This window comes from Suncus etruscus, chromosome 4 (assembly GCF_024139225.1).
Source record: "Suncus etruscus isolate mSunEtr1 chromosome 4, mSunEtr1.pri.cur, whole genome shotgun sequence".
NCBI classification, from domain to species: domain Eukaryota; kingdom Metazoa; phylum Chordata; class Mammalia; order Eulipotyphla; family Soricidae; genus Suncus; species Suncus etruscus.
In genome coordinates this window covers 33,699,970-33,718,291 of record NC_064851.1, presented here as the reverse complement: position 1 = coordinate 33,718,291, position 18,322 = coordinate 33,699,970, and the positions used below count along the sequence as shown (strand labels likewise).

Here is an 18,322-nt window from a genome sequence, read left to right as displayed (position 1 = left end):
ACATATTCAGTGGTGCTGAGATTCAAACTATTGTCACAATTTTGTCATAGTTGCTGTGACATTTTAAAGATGGGTGCCTTATCCTCTGTATTCTCTCTCTAGTTCTCCTTTATGAGTTTTGTGAATGGACAGCTAATTTTCCTTTATCAATGAATAGTAATCTTCAAAATCATCTCACATATATACTTGATCACATCAAAATTATGTCCAAAATTCAACTTAATTCTGACACTATCTACCTGTAATTAGTATATGAGCTGATATTTAAAGAATCAGTTTCCTAAATATGCCCTCTACCTCATGTGCCCTCACAGACTTAGCTGTTATTCATTCTAACAAAATGTATGAAACAAATATTCCTATGATTCCTTTCTGAGGCTTTATAACTTACTAGTACATGAATCTAATAGTACTAAAATACTCATTTCCTAACTATTACAAAGACTATTGCTGAGGAACAAAATAAATATGCATATGGTAAATATGTATAGGGCAAGGTATGGGAGAAAGGCACAGAGCTTCAAGAACTATCCAGCTACCCCAGAATTACCCAAATTTTCATATTTTCAGTAACTTTGAATTTCTCTAATCTTCCTGTGGTTTTCCAAAATGGATAACACCATCTCTCACTCTCAGGCAAATCTGGGAAAAACTGAGAGCAATAAATTTCTAATTACACCGCTGTTTCTCCTACCGAATAGGTCCATATTTAGGGTCCTACAAAAGTTCCTCTCCCCCCCTCACAGGGGACAGCACGAATACAGTTCCCCACTACCAAAATTAGCAGTCGAGTTCTCCACATCTGGGGAAATCGCAGGGGTGAGCACATACGGGATGCAATGAATGAGCCTTGCCCTGGGAAAACAACATTCATGAACATGGTATCTCCTCTGCTAAGTAAGTATCAAAAGTTCTTTGGGGGCCAGAGGAATAGCACAGCGGGAGGTCGTTTACCTTGCAAGTGGCCAATCCAGGACAGACTTGGTTCGATTCCCGGCGTCCCATTTGGTCCCCAAGTCAGGAGCGATTTCTGAGCACATAGCCAGGAACAAACCCTGAGTGTCACTGGATGTGGACCAGAACCAAAAACCAAAAACCAAAAACAAACCCCTCAAAAGTTTTCCTTTCACACAAAGATGGATAATATTGTCACTGTCAGCATTTAGAGAGTTGGAAATGTTTTAGGATCTGTGATCTAACATCTACACAGGAAAGATTAGATAGATATGACAAATCTACTTTGGCTATCTGATTAAACTTTTAGAATGCATAATATTACTTATTATTTTCTTGGGTATATTTTAGTTTAAAATCTTTAATTTTGATAGACATGATGCTTCCTCCATAATTTAATTAATGTGAATTATGCACAAATTAGCTATAAAATTTTCTATTTATGTTTTTTTTCCTGCCCGCCCCTACTTATGTTTTCTGCATAATTTTTCAACTAGTTTGTGTAATTAAATAGGTTCCACTTGCTGGATCATGTAATAAGATATATTTGTTTAACTTAATAGTGTCAAACTGTCATAGGTACCCATATATGGGAAAAGGCTTTAAATTTATGAACATATATTGCATCCCCAGCACCTTATGGTCCCCTGAGTAATATAGCTTGCCACAGGCCATCTAGTCGAGCAGTACTGAGCTACAGGTTTATTGGTAGAAGGGTAGGAGTGAGGAGTCAGTGGTCATTGGGTACTCAAAGACCAGAGACATTCATGAGATGCTGGATCTGAGTCCATCTATTCAGAGTTCTGCTTCCAAAATAATCAATAGTAGAGAAAATTATCAATAAAAACTTGGGTAGGTCAAGAATGACCTAATTTTTAGCCACAGGGTTAAACATGAATCAGAGCAATCATTAGACAGCCATCTAGACATTATATGAATTCTATATATTCTTTATACTACTATCATCAGCTTCATTTACCCTAAATAGAAATCAAAAATACTTATTCTTTTCTCATGGATATCATTTTTACTAGTAAACTATTAATCAACAAGATGCAAGCCCATTGTCTATTAATGCTAAACTAAGAAACTATTGTAAAAAGAGAGCAGATGTAATAATTCCTAAAAGACCAAAAATTCTCGTAACCTACATATTACTAACTAACCAGTCAAAATTTATTATTGTAGATTCTACCACCTTGGGAAAGGCAGCAAAAAATGTTATTGTAAATTCTTCCAGCTTGGGAAAGACACCTTAGGGTAAATAGAGTGTGTTCCAGAAATTCTTGTTTAACTGCAAGAGGAAATAATAGTACACAGTTCTCCCTCTACTCAGCATTGTTAAATCTCATTATGCATCAATGTTTAATAAGCTCATTGTTGCTATCCTGCCAAGCGCTAACCTAGCACACAACTGGCCTTTTCTCAGCAGTGTCTGCCAGGACAGCAAACCCTTTTTCAGAGGAGAGTTTAGGTCTGCACCAAAGCAGTTCTACTGACAATGAGCCATCATGCCTGTAGGCCACGGGCTATGGCAATAGCCAATGAGCACTGAACAAAAAACAGATTTCACAACATTGGGTCTGTTTCCCAATTAAAAAAAAAAAGAATAAAGAAAAGAGGAAAACTGTATTCCAAAGTGGCAGTAACATTTTGTATGGACACCAGCAGTCACTAAAAGTTCTTTCACATTTTTATTTTGGACACACCTTGCTTTGCTCAGGTATCACTTCTCACTTGGTGCTTGAGGCTCTCTCCTGACAGTGTTCATGGGATCTTGGGTTCTAGAGAATGAGTGTAAGTCTTGCTAGCAAAACATGTGCTCCAGCCTTTGAGACATTTACCCAACACTTTCTTCACATTTTTGTAATCCAACGCTTGGTCTTGTAATGACAATGATGTGGATTTCATCCATTTTAATGATATACTATGGAATTTATATATATTTAATACATTTATACTAAAATATTTGTTAGCTTTTATTGGATGTGATAGGTTCCTGTTCTAGGAGTTAGAATTATAGAGAGTGAAGAAAGCAGACTTAAAAAAGTCTTCTTTAGAGAGCTATTCCAGTTTGGAATCAAAAAGAAATTAGTAGGTTCAAAAATAAAAAATATGGATGATAATAAAATTTCTATCATGGAAAAAGTAGCAAGTAAAGTATTAAGATATTGGCAGTGAAGAGATAGTTGAGGTAAGGTGCTTATTTTCTGTACAACTTACCTGAGATCTGGTTTTCCAAGCACTGACAGAAGTGATCTCTGATTGAAGAATTTGGAGCACAATCTGCAAATAGTTGGATGTGTTCATTACCCCCACCCTTCAGTCATTTTGGGATGAAGTCTGCAATTTAAAACTGTATAGTGAGGGCTACTGAGATAGTACAGGGGTTATGATATATTATTTGGAAGTAGCTGACTTTGGTTTGAAATGAATATTACATGCTCCTCTGAACACCATTGAGTGTGCCCTCCTTGTACCATTAGGTTTTGCAAGTGCATTGATAATTCCTGGGAAGGTCCTCCCGGTCTCTTGAGCATCATCTGGGAGGCCAAGACCCTCACAAAAATTGTGTGGTAAGAAGGCATTATCGGAAAGCTGACATTATACAAAGATTAAATAAGAGAAGAATACAGTCATGCAAACAAATGGAGTAAGTGTTGCAAACAAGCTGGAGTAAGAAGCAAAATACTCAGTTTAAAGATCATCGCGGGGATGCCCAATTAGGTGAAAGATATAGGGATGTCCTATTATAGAAGAACTAATAGTTGATTTACTATGTATGCCACTATAATTGAAGGAAAAAAACATAAAAAAGGGTGTGATGTGATCAGGAATGATTTATTATTTAAAGCCTCTGTGTGAACATTTTCTGTAAAGAGACATCAGTGAGGGAGAGTAAAATCAGAGAGATCATGTGGCAAACTATTGTAATCATCTGTACTAGATATGCTGCTACTTTCATTAGATTAAGACAGAATAAGGACTGGATATAAAGTGCTGGTAATCTTGCTGGTCACAAAGTATTACAGTTACTTATATTTTCCTTATTTTCAACACTGACATAAAACATCAACATCCCAATTTCCTATTTCCTATTTTACAATTATTATGACATCATATTCTTTCATTTGTTTGATTTTTGCCACACCCAGGAGCACTCAGTGGTTACTCCTAGCTCTGCGCTCAGAAATTGCTCCTGGCTGAGAGGACCATATGGGATGTCAGGGATTGAACCTGTGTTCGTCCTGGGTCAGCCACATGCAAGACAAAGGCCCTACCATTCCACCTCTATGACATCATATAAGATGTTAATCCGATTATATTCAGTAAGTTACTATAACTTGGTAGGAACTTTAAATAATCCAATCTCTTATATTTTTAAAAATTGAAAATGTTCTTATTTATATTAGACTTACATGATTTTGCCACAGTATGTCTTTTATATATTGTGTTCTATTGAAATATATTTAGCTTCTTTATAATATAGTTTAGTAACAATTTTTAGTCTTCTAGCAATAAAGTAAAAGTGTCATATAAAATAAAGGCATAGGCTTTTTTTTTTAAGGTTTTGGGCTCTGAAACACTTTTATCCTTTCCTGGATCAGCAATGTAAAGAATGGAATATAGTTTTATGGGTGAATGATTGGGGGATTTGTTCTCTAAGAGTTGAAATATTAAGGGAGGAATTTGGGGCCGGAGAGATAGCGTGGAGGTAAGGCAGTTGCCTTGCATGCAGAAGGTCAGTGGTTCGAATCCCGGCATCCCATATGATCCCTTGAGCCTGCCTGGAGCTACTTCTGAGCATAGAGCCAGGAGTAACCCCTGAGTGCCACCGGATGTGACTCAAAAAAAGAAAAAAATGGGGGGGGAATTTGAAGAGAGATGTTAAAAACTGTTTTTTATATGATAGTCTAGTTAATACAGTTATGATAGTGCTATAATTTATAATTTTGATGTAGGCTTTTACTTTACCTACCACTAGCATAGTGGCCAAGACAGCTCCTATGTTACCTTTAATACACCTCTTTACTTCCTACCAATACCCCCTTGCTTGATAATCTGAGTTTTATAATACTAAGGCAAGTCTTAGTTGAGCTTATTAGTGGGTGCTACAAAATATCCAGAGAAAACTTACTCCTTATGTTCTTTAAACTATTCCAAGATTGAATCTGGATGTTAAGTGTCTAATGTGTGCTCGTTCCTCGGATTAGAATAAACCTACTGGGTCATAGACAGCATTTAAAAACACTGAATATATATTACAAGTGAATAAAAATTCTGGAGAAATTTTTTTTAGCAGTTACCTAGCTAAAGTAGTTACCTAACTTTACCCCAACAGTGGTACATGTGTAAAGGTACATACAGACATTCATATCCATAAGAAACATTTATTTGGAATATTTTTTCTCTATAAGGAACTCTCAAACATTAGAAATGCAGTGGTAATAAAATGTGAATTTTTGAGATGCTGCATAGGTAAGAGATTTCTGTGAAAATCATATAAGAAAAAGACACACAGATCCTGGGTAGATGTTCCAGGAGTCTGAGTACATGCTTCACACAAACAAGAACTTGACTTCACTCCCAGTTACCTCATAACCCCCTACCAAAGTATAGTTCTGGAAAACCTATGGGTGTGGCCCTGGTGGCTACAGGTTCCCAAAGCCACCACATTGGTTATCATGGTATTGCAGCACCCTAGTATTGAGCATTTCTAGTAGTTGGTTGAGTATCATTATGGCTCCCTGAGCATTGCACAGAACCATGACTCCTCAACCTTACCATAAAGAAATAAATGTATCAAATGCATAGTAGTAGAGATATTATTTTTGGTGCAATATATTCCAAGTGTGAAATATCTGAGGTAACAATTTCTGGTTAACTCTAGGGCAGCATAAATCTTGTGTGTCTATATATCTTTAATACATAAGGAGGCTATAAAATTAGGCTAATTGGGAAGAACATTGGATTATGTTCCAATGGTATCTGAGACCATTTATGTCTTTAATTTTTTTTCATTTTGGAAAAATAAGCCTGTAAAGCAAGTAGAGGAAGGAAATAAAAATAGAAATGTGTCTAATCAGTCATATAAAAACTTTTAGAAAAGACCAGAATTTGAACTAGGTAGTGAATAAATCTAAAATCCTTTAGATTTTAGTACAACAATAGTACAAAAATAGTGCTTGTCATGTTGAAGGAAAAAAAATATATCTGGAACATAAATAACCATATTCATTATTGTCTATCAATGCTGGAAGAGATATTGAGGTACTATCCTCAAAAAAGTTTTATCAAAATTGGGGTGTTTCCAATTATTGTATTGTATTAAAGTCCACAACACTTCTGAAATATATAACTTGTATGAAGCTTTGGGCTACACTCATGGTACTTGGCTTATTCTGATTCTGTGCTCAGGGATAACTCCTGGTGGGATTGGGTGGGGTGCTGAACATATATGTGGTGTTGGGTCATCTAGTGCAAGGCAAATGCTCTGTAATATCTCTACAGATCCAATATATTTTATTATCATATTGATTAAAACATTTAAAATAGTTTGGGGGAATGTTCTTTGTTCTGTGCTAAGTGATTATTCCTTGTGATGTTTGGGGGACCAGATACAGCACCTAAGATCAAATTGAAGTTAGCAATATTCATACATATTTAAAAAACCTTGTCAAAAAAGTGTAGATTGAGATAACATAGGTGATTGGTTTTAATTTACTTCTCTGGGTCTGAGAATAAATTCCATCAGTAAGAACAGACAGATAGTGAAGAAGGCAAAATACTTTGCGCACAATCTTCTTCTTTTTTTTTTTTTGGCCACAACCGTTTGATGCTCAGGGGTTACTCCTGGCTAAGCGCTCAGAAATTGCCCCTGGCTTGGGGGGACCATATGGGACGCCGGGGGATAGAACCGCGGTCGTTCCTTGGCTAGCATTTGCAAGGCAGACACCTTACCTCTAGCGCCACCTCACCAGCCCCACACGCACAATCTTCTTGGGTTTACTCTAATCCCTGGCACCACATATGGCCTCTCTAGAACTATTAGGAGTGATCCCTGAGCACAAAACAAGAGTAAACGCAGCAGAAGCCAGCATAGCCTCCAAATAAAACAAAAGTAAATTCTACCAGTGATTCTTAAAATATATTCTGACCCTTTGTCAGACTTCAAACAATAACACCCTTCTCCAAGATTCTCAAATGAATCAAAATTTACTAGTAATTTTTTAATTCTTAAGTGAAATCAGATTTTATTTTATTAAGCTATCTTATCTATATTATATGGTTTTGTTTTGTTTTCCTTATAACCTCCTATATTAACACTTGGTATTTATGTACCCTGAATACCAAGTTTTTACAGTTTTGTGAAGAATAAACACTGGTGTTGAAAATCTTGAAACTATTTTCTCAGTTTTAGGGGAAGACAATTTTATGGGTAAACCAGAAATATGTAGATTTGGTCAGAATTTTAATTGCTGTACTAGCTTTTTAATTATACGTTAATTTTTAGCTTACCTTTATAATTTCCATTTTGGTTTCTTGGGGGATGTTACACTAAGCTTGCAGTGTGTAGTCATGTATATTTGATCCAATCGTATTTTTAGATTGTAATATCCCTAAAGCATTGAATCCCAATGTACTGTGATTTGAATATGAATCATCCATACTCCCTATTGCTAAAACAGATGTCTACCTAATTCCCTCCTTCATCCCTCAACTTACTTAGGCAGTAATACTTTGTTGTTACAACTGAATTAATTTTTTACTAGAAGAAGCAATCAGGGAAGGGATATGGATTATAAAGTCCGTTATCATCAAAAAGTTTATTTGACAGAACAGAAAAATACGGCATAATTCTTGTTGGTATATACGTAAATGTTTTTATAACCTTTTTTTATGATGAGTCACATTAGTAATGAGTTTTGTATGTTGTTTTTCTGTTATTTCCAGAGTGAAAACACAATAAATAAGTAGAAATAAAAATCTACAATTTGGGAAATTTTCTCTTTATATGCTTGATTTAATGTCAGAAATGTCTGCAATTGAGTTTTGATTTCACTTACTTTTTTTGCATCATGAAGATACCTAACTTCATACTGCAATTTTTCATTTATAAATTGGGATCATGGTATTTTGGGCAGTATTGTGAAGATTCAGTGAGATGATAATGATTTTATATATATAAAACATATACATACATATTTGGCCACAAGCCAGTCACTATTTAAATTGCTTGGGATATTTATCTCTAATAAGATAACAGTAGCAATATTATCTAATATTTATAACATAATGATTATAATAATAGTTGACTTAAAAATAATACTGACTGAAAGATAATCGAACAACTTTAATTAAAATGATTGATAGGACTTTGTAATCAAAAGTGTCTTTGTTATGTAATAAATATACAAGTACTTTTTATTTTGTTTTGTTTTGGGGTTACAACTGGCAGTGATCAGGGGTTGCTCCTGCAATAATTTCTAGAACTGCTCAGGGGACCATAAAGTATGCTAGGGATCAGACCCAAGTTGGTTGTGTGGAACGTAAGTGTCTTTCTCTTTGTACTATTTCTCCAGCACCAGGAATGTTTGAGTAATTATTTGATGTAGAAAAATATATTGAAGTGGGGTTGGAGAGATAGTTCAGCGGGTAGGATACTCACACTGCTGGTGGATGACCAGGATTCTATCACTGGCATCCAATATGGTCCCCAGAACAGTGCCAATAAAATTCTCAAGTTCAGCTCTAGAACTAATCCTTGAAAATCACCAGGCATGGCCCCAAATCAAACAAACAAAAACAAAAAGTAAGACACAAAACATAAAAGAACTTCTGCTTTATGAATTAATTCAAATTACTGAAATTACTTTCATATTAAATAATACATTTTGGCTAAAAATAAAGTTTTTCATAAAGGATAACTATTTAAATAAAGTAAAATCTATTTAGTATTAGTCATGTAAGTGACTAAGTTTAAATAATTCTTTTAATATATTTTAGATATATTGATTTATTTTAGATTATCTTCTGATTTAAGCAAAAAGATGAAAATTATTTTTGGACAGATATGGCAATTATGTATAACTCCAGGGTTATTTTCTTTAAAATTATGCAAGAACTAAATATTTTGATTAAAGAATACTATCTGAATATAAATCATATACCAAGTACTAAAGCAACCATAATGATAGTCTACAAACAAAAGTATGCTTCTTTTGAGACAATAAGTAACAATAAAAAACTGTTCATGGGGGCTGTAGTGGTAGCACAGTGGGGGGGTGTTTGTCTTGCATGCATTTGACCAGGGTTCCATGCATCCTATATGCCCCCAAGCCTGTCAGGAGTAATTTCTGAATGCTGAGCCAGGAGTAATCTCTGAGCAACACAGATTATGGCACAACAACAACAATAATAACAACAACAACATTTCTTGCTTCAAATATTATTATCTTATTCTTCTAATTTTATTATCTTATCATGTGCCTTAGCTTGCCCAAAACCTTTATACTTTTCCCAAATGCATTTCTTTAGATACTAAGGTCAGAATATATGAAATATATCAGACATTGAAAGGGTATCCAATGAAGCAATAGGTTCATTAGCAAGATCATCTTAAAATGTTAGCAAGAAAGTCTTAAATATGAGAAATATTTTAAGACACAATATAAACTTTGTGCAAGAATTAATTAATCAAATCTGTGTTAATAGTCAACAAGTTGGGGCCGGGCGGTAAGGTGCCTGCCTTGCCTGCGCTAGCCTTGGACAGACCGCGGTTCGATCCCCCGGTGTCCCATATGGTCCCCCAAGCCAGGAGCAACTTCTGAGCGCATAGCCAGGAGTAACCCCTGAGCGTTACCGGGTGTGGCCCAAAAACCAAAAAAAAAATAGTCAACAAGTTATGTTTTTTAAATAATCTATTTTTTATATCGAATCCCTCCTCCATTGATGCTGAATGAGAAGGACTTGTCCCTCCAGAAGATGATCAAGCCAGCAGTGCACTCCAGGTGTTAAAGTGGATACCAGAGCAGTGGTACTGGGATGGAAAATAGAGAAATCGTAGTTATGGGCATTGGCTTAATAGTCTCACTTACTCAGCATATTCTCCACCACTGACACCAGTATCACTTCCTATGTGATGACTCACATATTATTGTTGAAATCTCTTTGACACTAATAATTTATCAGCTATTTAAAAATATAAGTGTGTTATATTAATTAGTCTAAATATACTAATAGATCAGGATTAAAGAGTTAGAGGGATTAAAGTATTTGCCTTGCATGTTACAGACATGTGTTTAATCCTCAGCATTCAACATAATCATCTGAGTACCTTTAAGAGCTATTCCCAAGCACAGAAGCTCTGGCTACCTCAGAAGTGGCTCTTAAACCAAATAAAATAATAATGGTATTTTATTGATAAGAAAATTTAGGCCTCTTGAGATGTGATTTTATTAGAAAATAAGACTAGGAGTTCTAGGAGTTGCAGAACGTTTTTCACAAAGTAAAAACTGAAAGATTGTAATTAAAACTTGCCCACAGATCATAATAGACATTTCTGGTAAGTTTTTAAACACTAGGCCACTAATGTATCAAAGATAATTTTCTTCTTCTGTAAATTTTGCTTTAGATTAAAAAGCATGTGAGAAATTGAGTTTTTTAAAAGATGTGATTAATGTAGTCACACATAGATTTTGAATCAAACAATAGTTAAACTGACTGGTTTCAAAAAATCTATTGTGTACAGATAGCAAAGTGGTACAGAGTGTTTTGCAACCCAACCATACTAATCTTAAGGCATCAAAAAGGGCCTTACTAGAGTATTAACAAAACATTTCTAAATATCTTTCTGGGTACTGACCCCTGAATCCTAGCCTAGAAATGCAATAAAACACTCACATTACTTTTCATTGTAATGTTTTCACATACCAATGTTTTCTATCTTAAAGAGACACCCTATCAACACATAACTGGAGGCATCTACATCCCATGGAGCCTATTTAATGCCATGTGATCATAAGATCACAAACTACTGAAGATGTGAAGAGTCATGAGACTGACAATTTCCTTTTTTTTTTTTTTTTTTTTTTTTTTTTTTTGGTTTTTGGGCCACACCCGGCAGTGCTCAGGGGTGACTCCTGGCTGTCTGCTCAGAAATAGCTCCTGGCAGGCACGGGGGACCATATGGGACACCAGGATTCGAACCAACCACCTTTGGTCCTGGATCGGCTGCTTGCAAGGCAAACGCCTCTGTGCTATCTCTCTGGGCCCGAGACTGACAATTTCTTAATTACAAGAATGGATACCAGTGGAAAATCCAATAGACTGTAATAGGAAAAGTATAATAAGGAAAAAAATTCTTTTAAATTTACTTGGTTTTAGTATTTATGTTAAGATTTGTGAGTTATAGAATTAATTAAGTTTTGAACCATTTCCAATAATAAGACTGTATCTGCTTTACAGTATGGTTATAACAGCCTTTAGAGTAGAATATTTGCCTTTGAATTCTTGCTACCATTTACTAGATGTGTGATATTTTTCAAGTTATTTAATTCTCAGTTTCCTCATTAGTAAAATAAATCACAAGGCAGGTTTTATGACTTCCATATAGAAAACACTTAGGAAAATATCCACTATGGTAACTACCAATATGTCTCAATAGGTAATAAGTATATAGGTGTATATTATTATAATTGACTACTTTGATAAGACAAGATCTTAATTTCTACCAGGTCAATTATCAATTGAAAATTGTTAGTTTGACTACAGCCTGGAGATAAAATTACGGGACAAAATCCACATAAAATGTATGAGCAATCCAAAAGTGCTCATTGTTATAATTTTCAATATTATTACATTATAATTTTGCTATAAAATCAAACCATGCTTCTTTCACTTTCTTTCTTTCTTTCTTTCTTTCTTTCTTGCTTTCTTTCTTTCTTTCTTTCTTCTTTCTTTCTTTCTTTCTTTCTTTCTTGCTTGCTTGCTTGCTTGCTTGCTTGCTTTCATTATTTGTTTATTTTTCTCCTTTCTTTCTTTCTTTCTTTTCTTCTTTCTTTCTTTCTTTCTTTCTTTCTTTCTTTCTTTCTTTCTTTCTTTCTTTCTTTCTTTCTTTCTTTCTTTCTTTCTTTCTTTCTTTCTTTCTTTCTTTCTCTTTCTCCCTCCCTCCCTCTTACTTTCTTTTTCTCCCTCCCTCCCTCCCTTCCTTTCTTCCTCCCTCCCTCCCTCCCTCCCTCCCTCCCTCCCTCCCTCCCTCCTTCCTTCCTTCCTTCCTTCCTTCCTTCCTTCCTTCCTTCCTTCCTTCCTTCCTTCCTTCCTTCCAACTGAAGAAAGGAAGTTATACTCCTCCCTTCTTTCCTTCCTCCCTCCCTCCCCTCCTCCCTCCCTCCCTCCCTCCCCCCTCCCTCCCCCCTCCCTCCCTCCTTCCCTCCCCCTCCCTCCCTCTCCCTCCCTCCCCTCCCTCCCTCCCTCCTCCCTCCCCCTCCCTCCCTCCCTCCCTCCCCCCCTCCCTCCCTCCCTCCCCTCCCTCCCTCCCCCCTCCCTCCCTCCTTCCCTCCCCCTCCCTCCCTCTCTCCCTCCCCCCCTCCCTCCCTCCCTCCCCCCTCCCTCCCTCCTTCCCCTCCCTCCCTCCCCCCTCCCTCCCTCCTTCCCTCCCCCTCCCTCCCTCCCTCCCTCCCCCTTCCCTCCCTCCCCCTCCCTCCCCCTCCCTTCCTCCCTCCCTCCCCCTCCCTCCCCCTCCCTTCCTCCCTCCCTCCCTCCCTCCTCCCTCCCTCCCTCCCTCCCTCCCCCCTCCCTCCCTCCCCCTTCTCCCCACCCTCCCCCCTCCCCCCCTTCCTTCCTCCCTCCCTCCCTCCCTCCTCCCTCCCTCCCTCCCTCCCTCCCTCCCTCCCTCCCTCCCTCCCTCCCTTCCTTCCTTCCTTCCTTCCTTCCTTCCTTCCTTCCTTCCTTCCTTCCTTCCTTCCTTCCTTCCTTCCTTCCTTCCTTCCAACTGAAGAAAGGAAGTTATACTCCTCTCTGTTCAGGGATCAATCCTCTTAGAGGTGCTCAGGGGATCATAAGTGGTGCTGAAGATAGAACCAAGGTTAAACATCTTCAAGGCAATATTCTTCTCCCTGCTATATTATATCTCTTGCTCACAAATTATACCTCTTAGGGTTGATTTTCTTTTTGTTTAAGAGTTAAGAAAAAATTAACACTATTTTTATTTTTCAGCACCACTTAATGAATTCATACATTTGCTTATTCTGAAAGTTAGGCAATTGTGTTTACTAAAATATATAGATATTTACTCTAAATCCTTAAGATATGATTTTATAATGCATATATCAGAAATAATGACAATATTTTAACCTGGTTAAAAAATACATGCTATATAAGTGTGCTTAATTTGCTTCACATAATCATTTTTACCCTCATGTAAATTATTTAACAAAATGCAAAAATTTACTTAAATATAAAATTTGATCCTATACATATTTATTTTCTCTATCTATTTTCAGAATACATTTCATAAGATTATTACCAACATAATTTCAACTGACTTCTATGCAGATTTCAGTCACCTGAAGTAACAGCCTGCAGCTGTCATTATGGAAAGCCCCCAGAAGGAGCTTATAACATATTGGAAGGATTTCTAAAATTTTAAAGGAAAAAGAAAGAAAATAAAAAAGTTCTAGACAAGAATTAATTAGAAGACGTATCATTAGAAGCCAAGGATTTTTTAATCTGATGACATTTCAAATTCTTATTAGCCATATTTCTTTTAGTTGTTTTATATTACTATGTATGTTATTTCAATATTAAAAAACCTACATATTCTTATGCCACAAAATATGAAATGGATATGCAAGACATTTGAACATAAAGGTACTTGAAAATAATTTTTTTTAAAGAAAACGATGCCATATAAGGGCAAAATCAGTGCTGTAAAAGAAGCTATAATACTGTGTATCTAACCTTCAGAAATCTAAGCAAGTTCTTGATTTTATTTCATTCAAAATGAATTTTTGAGAACTTTACTGATTATATGCCTACTATTTACCAGATAGTGGTTAGAGACTGAATAGAAGACACATAAAATAATAAAATAATGAATCAAAACAGGTTTTTATGAATTTCAGATCTTGTAGCATGTTCATAAACAAATTTGAACATTATATTCCAAAAAATTCACCATTTAAGATACAGCAGGTCAAATATTTTACATAAAGGGAATGCTATATTTTATAATTTCCTTGCCTTGTTTTTCTCTTTTGTAACTGTAAATTTATATTTTGTTTTTGATATGATAACTCGAAATTTGTACCACTAAACTTGACTCTATAAAGAACCCCTGATACTGTACTTTGTTATACTTATCTATTTAAAGGATAAAAAGAATATACCCTAGAGGATAAACAAAAACTGAAAATTGTACAATTACAACTTATTTGCAATGTAACTGTTCATTATATATAATATCATGTCTTCCTCATGAAACAGAATATTTATAACTTTAGCACTGCTTCTAGAATTTCAAATATGTTTAATTTGCATTTCACAATGTTTTGAGAAAAAAAATGTATTAATGGCCACTAGCCTTACTTAGGACTTTCAAGCAATTTTAGAATTTTGAGCAAAGACAAGAAGATAAGATGAGATAATGAGGCATAATTTACATAGTAGATCCTTATAGTTTCATTTTTATTAATATATTTTTGGAAATTTATCCTATGAATACTTACCTATTCTCAGGATAATATGTAATAATCCTGTTATATTATTATAAACTTCATTCTAACTTTAACTAAAGTTATTAATTGATAGTATTTATTTTTATATACTAATTTGAATCTTCAATGGGTACAGTAATTCCTCCCTTAATGTCAACTTACATACACAACCTATACAAATATCTACAAATTTTCACAAATCACAAACTAAAAAAAATTCTGTGACATAATTACTATGAACTGCTGCTTTTTTGAAAATACCTGAAAGGTAAATAACATTAGGAAGATTATTACCAACACACTGTGGAAGACCTCTTTTCCATTCTCTCTTCTATTCAAAATATTCATCAATAGCTTACAATCATTGCATAAATTGTCCAACAAATTTCAAATAGTCTTACACTTTCTGAAACTCTGTAGTAATTATGATCTTTTCTATTCCTTTGTCCTTGTTTGTCTCTTTTTCTCTCTCTCCAGTTATCTCTTTGTGTTCAGATGGCGATTGTTATTTATTTCATTAAGTACTTTTCTATAAAGTTTTAGGAAAACAATATGAAAAGTTGGCTAAAACTGTTAGACTGCCTCAAAAAAGTTGTCATGAAGATCAATATGAATATTACATAGATTATAAACATGCATATGCTGTTTATGAAGCACTGCTTAGATTATTTTTGCATAGTATATCTTTGTATAGTAGTTCTAAATAATCCTTCATTCTTAATAATTCATGACTGTTCTTTAGTTTTCAAACAATAATATGTATTTTCTTTGTTTATTTTAAACTTTGATTAAATTTTCCCATCCAGATTTATAAAATGATTGAGAATATCCATAAAATGATTAATAGTTAAATGTTCATAGAAAAATTTTCAGGTGGGATATATGGGATCAATATCTGTTTCTGCCATGATAGAACCAACTAGAAATAAATCTAATAGAAATTAAGAAATTAAGCTGTTTCATGGTTGTGCAACTGGTGCCAACATGATGTGTGGTGTGGGAGAAATATAATACATATAATCTCTCTGATTCTTTAGACATTTTCTCTGATAAAATAGATATTATGGGGCCAGAGAGATTGCATGGAGGTAAGTCATTTGCCTTGCATGCAGAAGGACAGTGGTTCAAATCCCGGCAGCCCATAAAGTCCCTCTAGCCTGCCAGGAATGATTTTTGAGTGTAGAGCCAGGAGTAATCCCTGAATGCTGCCAGGTGTGACCCAAAAACTGAAAAAAATAAGAAAAAAAAGAAAAAAGAAGATATTATGTATTATGTCTGCTTCAGGCTAATGCTCCTTTTTCTAGTCTTCAAGAGCTAAAGTATGGAAGAAATTTGGGTTCTCCTTTGGAGATCATCACTAATCTCTTCTCTGGAGTAGAATTATGTTGTCTTATCCAAAATTCTTATTTCTTAAAGTTTTTCTCTAAGTCCTCATAATTTCTCAGACACAGAGTTGTTCTTTTTCTTCCAGACTATAGTTTTCCCACATATGCCACTATATAGTAAAATTAATTGCACCTAAGACAAAACTCTAGTCACAAGACAGAGCACAGAACTCACAGATATGTCATTGTTCATCTTCATGGGGTAATAAATAAATCTGAGCTTCTAGGGTGGAAAGATCATATATATTTAATGATATTTTTAAATCCTATATTCAACTAACTTCAAAACATTCAGGCGAAACACCCATTTGGCTCATTGACCACCTCCACAAACTCATTTTATTCTTGAAAGAGATGCAAGCCAAAAAGTGAAAATTCTTGCATGCAATGGCTTTGCAGCTCAACTCTGGGGTGCTCTTGAGAGGGTCAGACCAAGTCCCCATTCTGCCTAAACCCTGGTGACTATACTCATAAACCACAATTACTGCACCAACAATGGCCCAACTTCACCACTTCAAAACAAAACCAAACAGACAAATAATTCCAGGTATTCAGATTTGGGGGCTAAAAAGTCTGGGGGTATTCTTAGATTAAAGCGGGCACCCTTCTGTATTTCCAGAACCCCCTGAAATCACACCCACATCCCACAGCTGCTGCTATGTTACCTCATTGGCCCACCTCCTCAGATCTTGGAATTCCTGGGCTACATATGTGTTTCACAGCACTGCCACATTTTCCAATACTGACACACCAATATGAACATACCAAATTAGATATGAAAATAGCCAAGTAAGCTCAACAAATGAAATCAATACCACAGAATGCTCAACTAGCATCAATAGTTCAGAAAGCCTTCAATTGATGGCTTAACAACCCCATTTTGAGACATAAAAAATTTCACAACTTTTTTCTCAAAAGTTTCACCAAATTTTCCCCTAATAATTCCTATTACTATTTATTTGTATCTAGCAATATAAAATAAATTGTCTGATGCCTGCCAAGGGGCCATGCTTAGAGCTGGGTGGAAAACTAGGGATGTTGGTGGAAGGTTGTCAAACACAGGTGGTGGGTTTGGTGCTGGAACGTTGAATGCCAAAACAACCATATTATAAATGACTTTGTAAACCATGGTGTTTACATAAAGTAATAAAAAAATTCAAACTGAAGTTTTCTGTTTCTGTAAATTTCAACCTAAGTAGCATTCTAAAAGTAGTTATTATTATGGCTGGAAAATTTTAAGTCTTGATAAATATACAGAGAAAATTAAAAATTTTAATATGAATGCCCAATCAATTTACAAAAAAAAATCTATAAGCATTTCATGTGTTTTCTACTCAAAGAATCCTTATCTTCTATTCACCACAAGCATTATATAGTCTAAAATGTAGAATTATTAATGCAGATTAATTCTAAAACTTTTGGCTTGCTCCTGGAAATAATTACATTGATTTGAGCACTATGAATTTGAAGTAGCATGTTTTTGTGAGTTGCTGCAGGAGAAAATTCTTAGACTTCATAAATCTAAATGAAGAAAAAAAGAAAAGTTCTATAAAGCTATGAATACCTATTCTACTAAAGGATGCAAAAACTTCAATAAAGAAATAATTGGTAATCTTGAATTCAGTGACAGAAAATTATAAATCTGTCTCTTTTATGAAGTCTCTTGTGTGAAATATGGATGAGTTAAGCTTATAAAAAAGCATGTTTACCAGCAGGCGCCTAAATCAACAGCTTTGAACATGATAGTTCAGAAAGTAGCAGGGAGCTGCTATTCCTGATGAGAGCAACACTGACATTTATTTAATTTTTTAATTCTTCCACTGTATTTATTTCTTCCCTATCTTTTCTGTCTACATTTGTCCTTGGCTAAAATAAACTATCGAAGCATTAAATCTACCTCTACAGTTAATTACCTCAGTTATGTGCTAAAGCATTTAGTTGAAGTACCTTTTCTCTCTGGGTTTGGAAGACTCAGTTTAATTTTAGTTGTGTGGTGGTTGCTGAACATCATAAAACCATAAAGACCATGTCTAGTGCTCTAAGGAATAATAAAATATTAATTTTTGAGACAAAAAATTACATGGCTTAAAGAAGCTGTTGTCTATCCCACGTGTGGCTTTTAAGGCATTGATATTTGTACTATGAATCTATCTATTCTTAACCATTTCCACCACATATAATGAGACTTAAGTAACTGTCTGCCTTCCAATGTGTAGCACACAGATTGAAACCCACTCATTCTTTTCTTTCTGTTAGAAGTAACACTAT

The 18,322-nt window shown here is 35.2% G+C and overlaps 1 non-coding gene across 1 annotated transcript; it reads right to left on the bottom strand.

The window, feature by feature from the left end:
* Positions 1–743: 743 nt before the first annotated feature.
* LOC126008058 (U1 spliceosomal RNA) lies at positions 744–905 on the bottom strand. The gene has a single exon (XR_007495478.1). It is a non-coding gene; the product is annotated as a U1 spliceosomal RNA (small nuclear RNA).
* Positions 906–18,322: the final 17,417 nt, after the last annotated feature.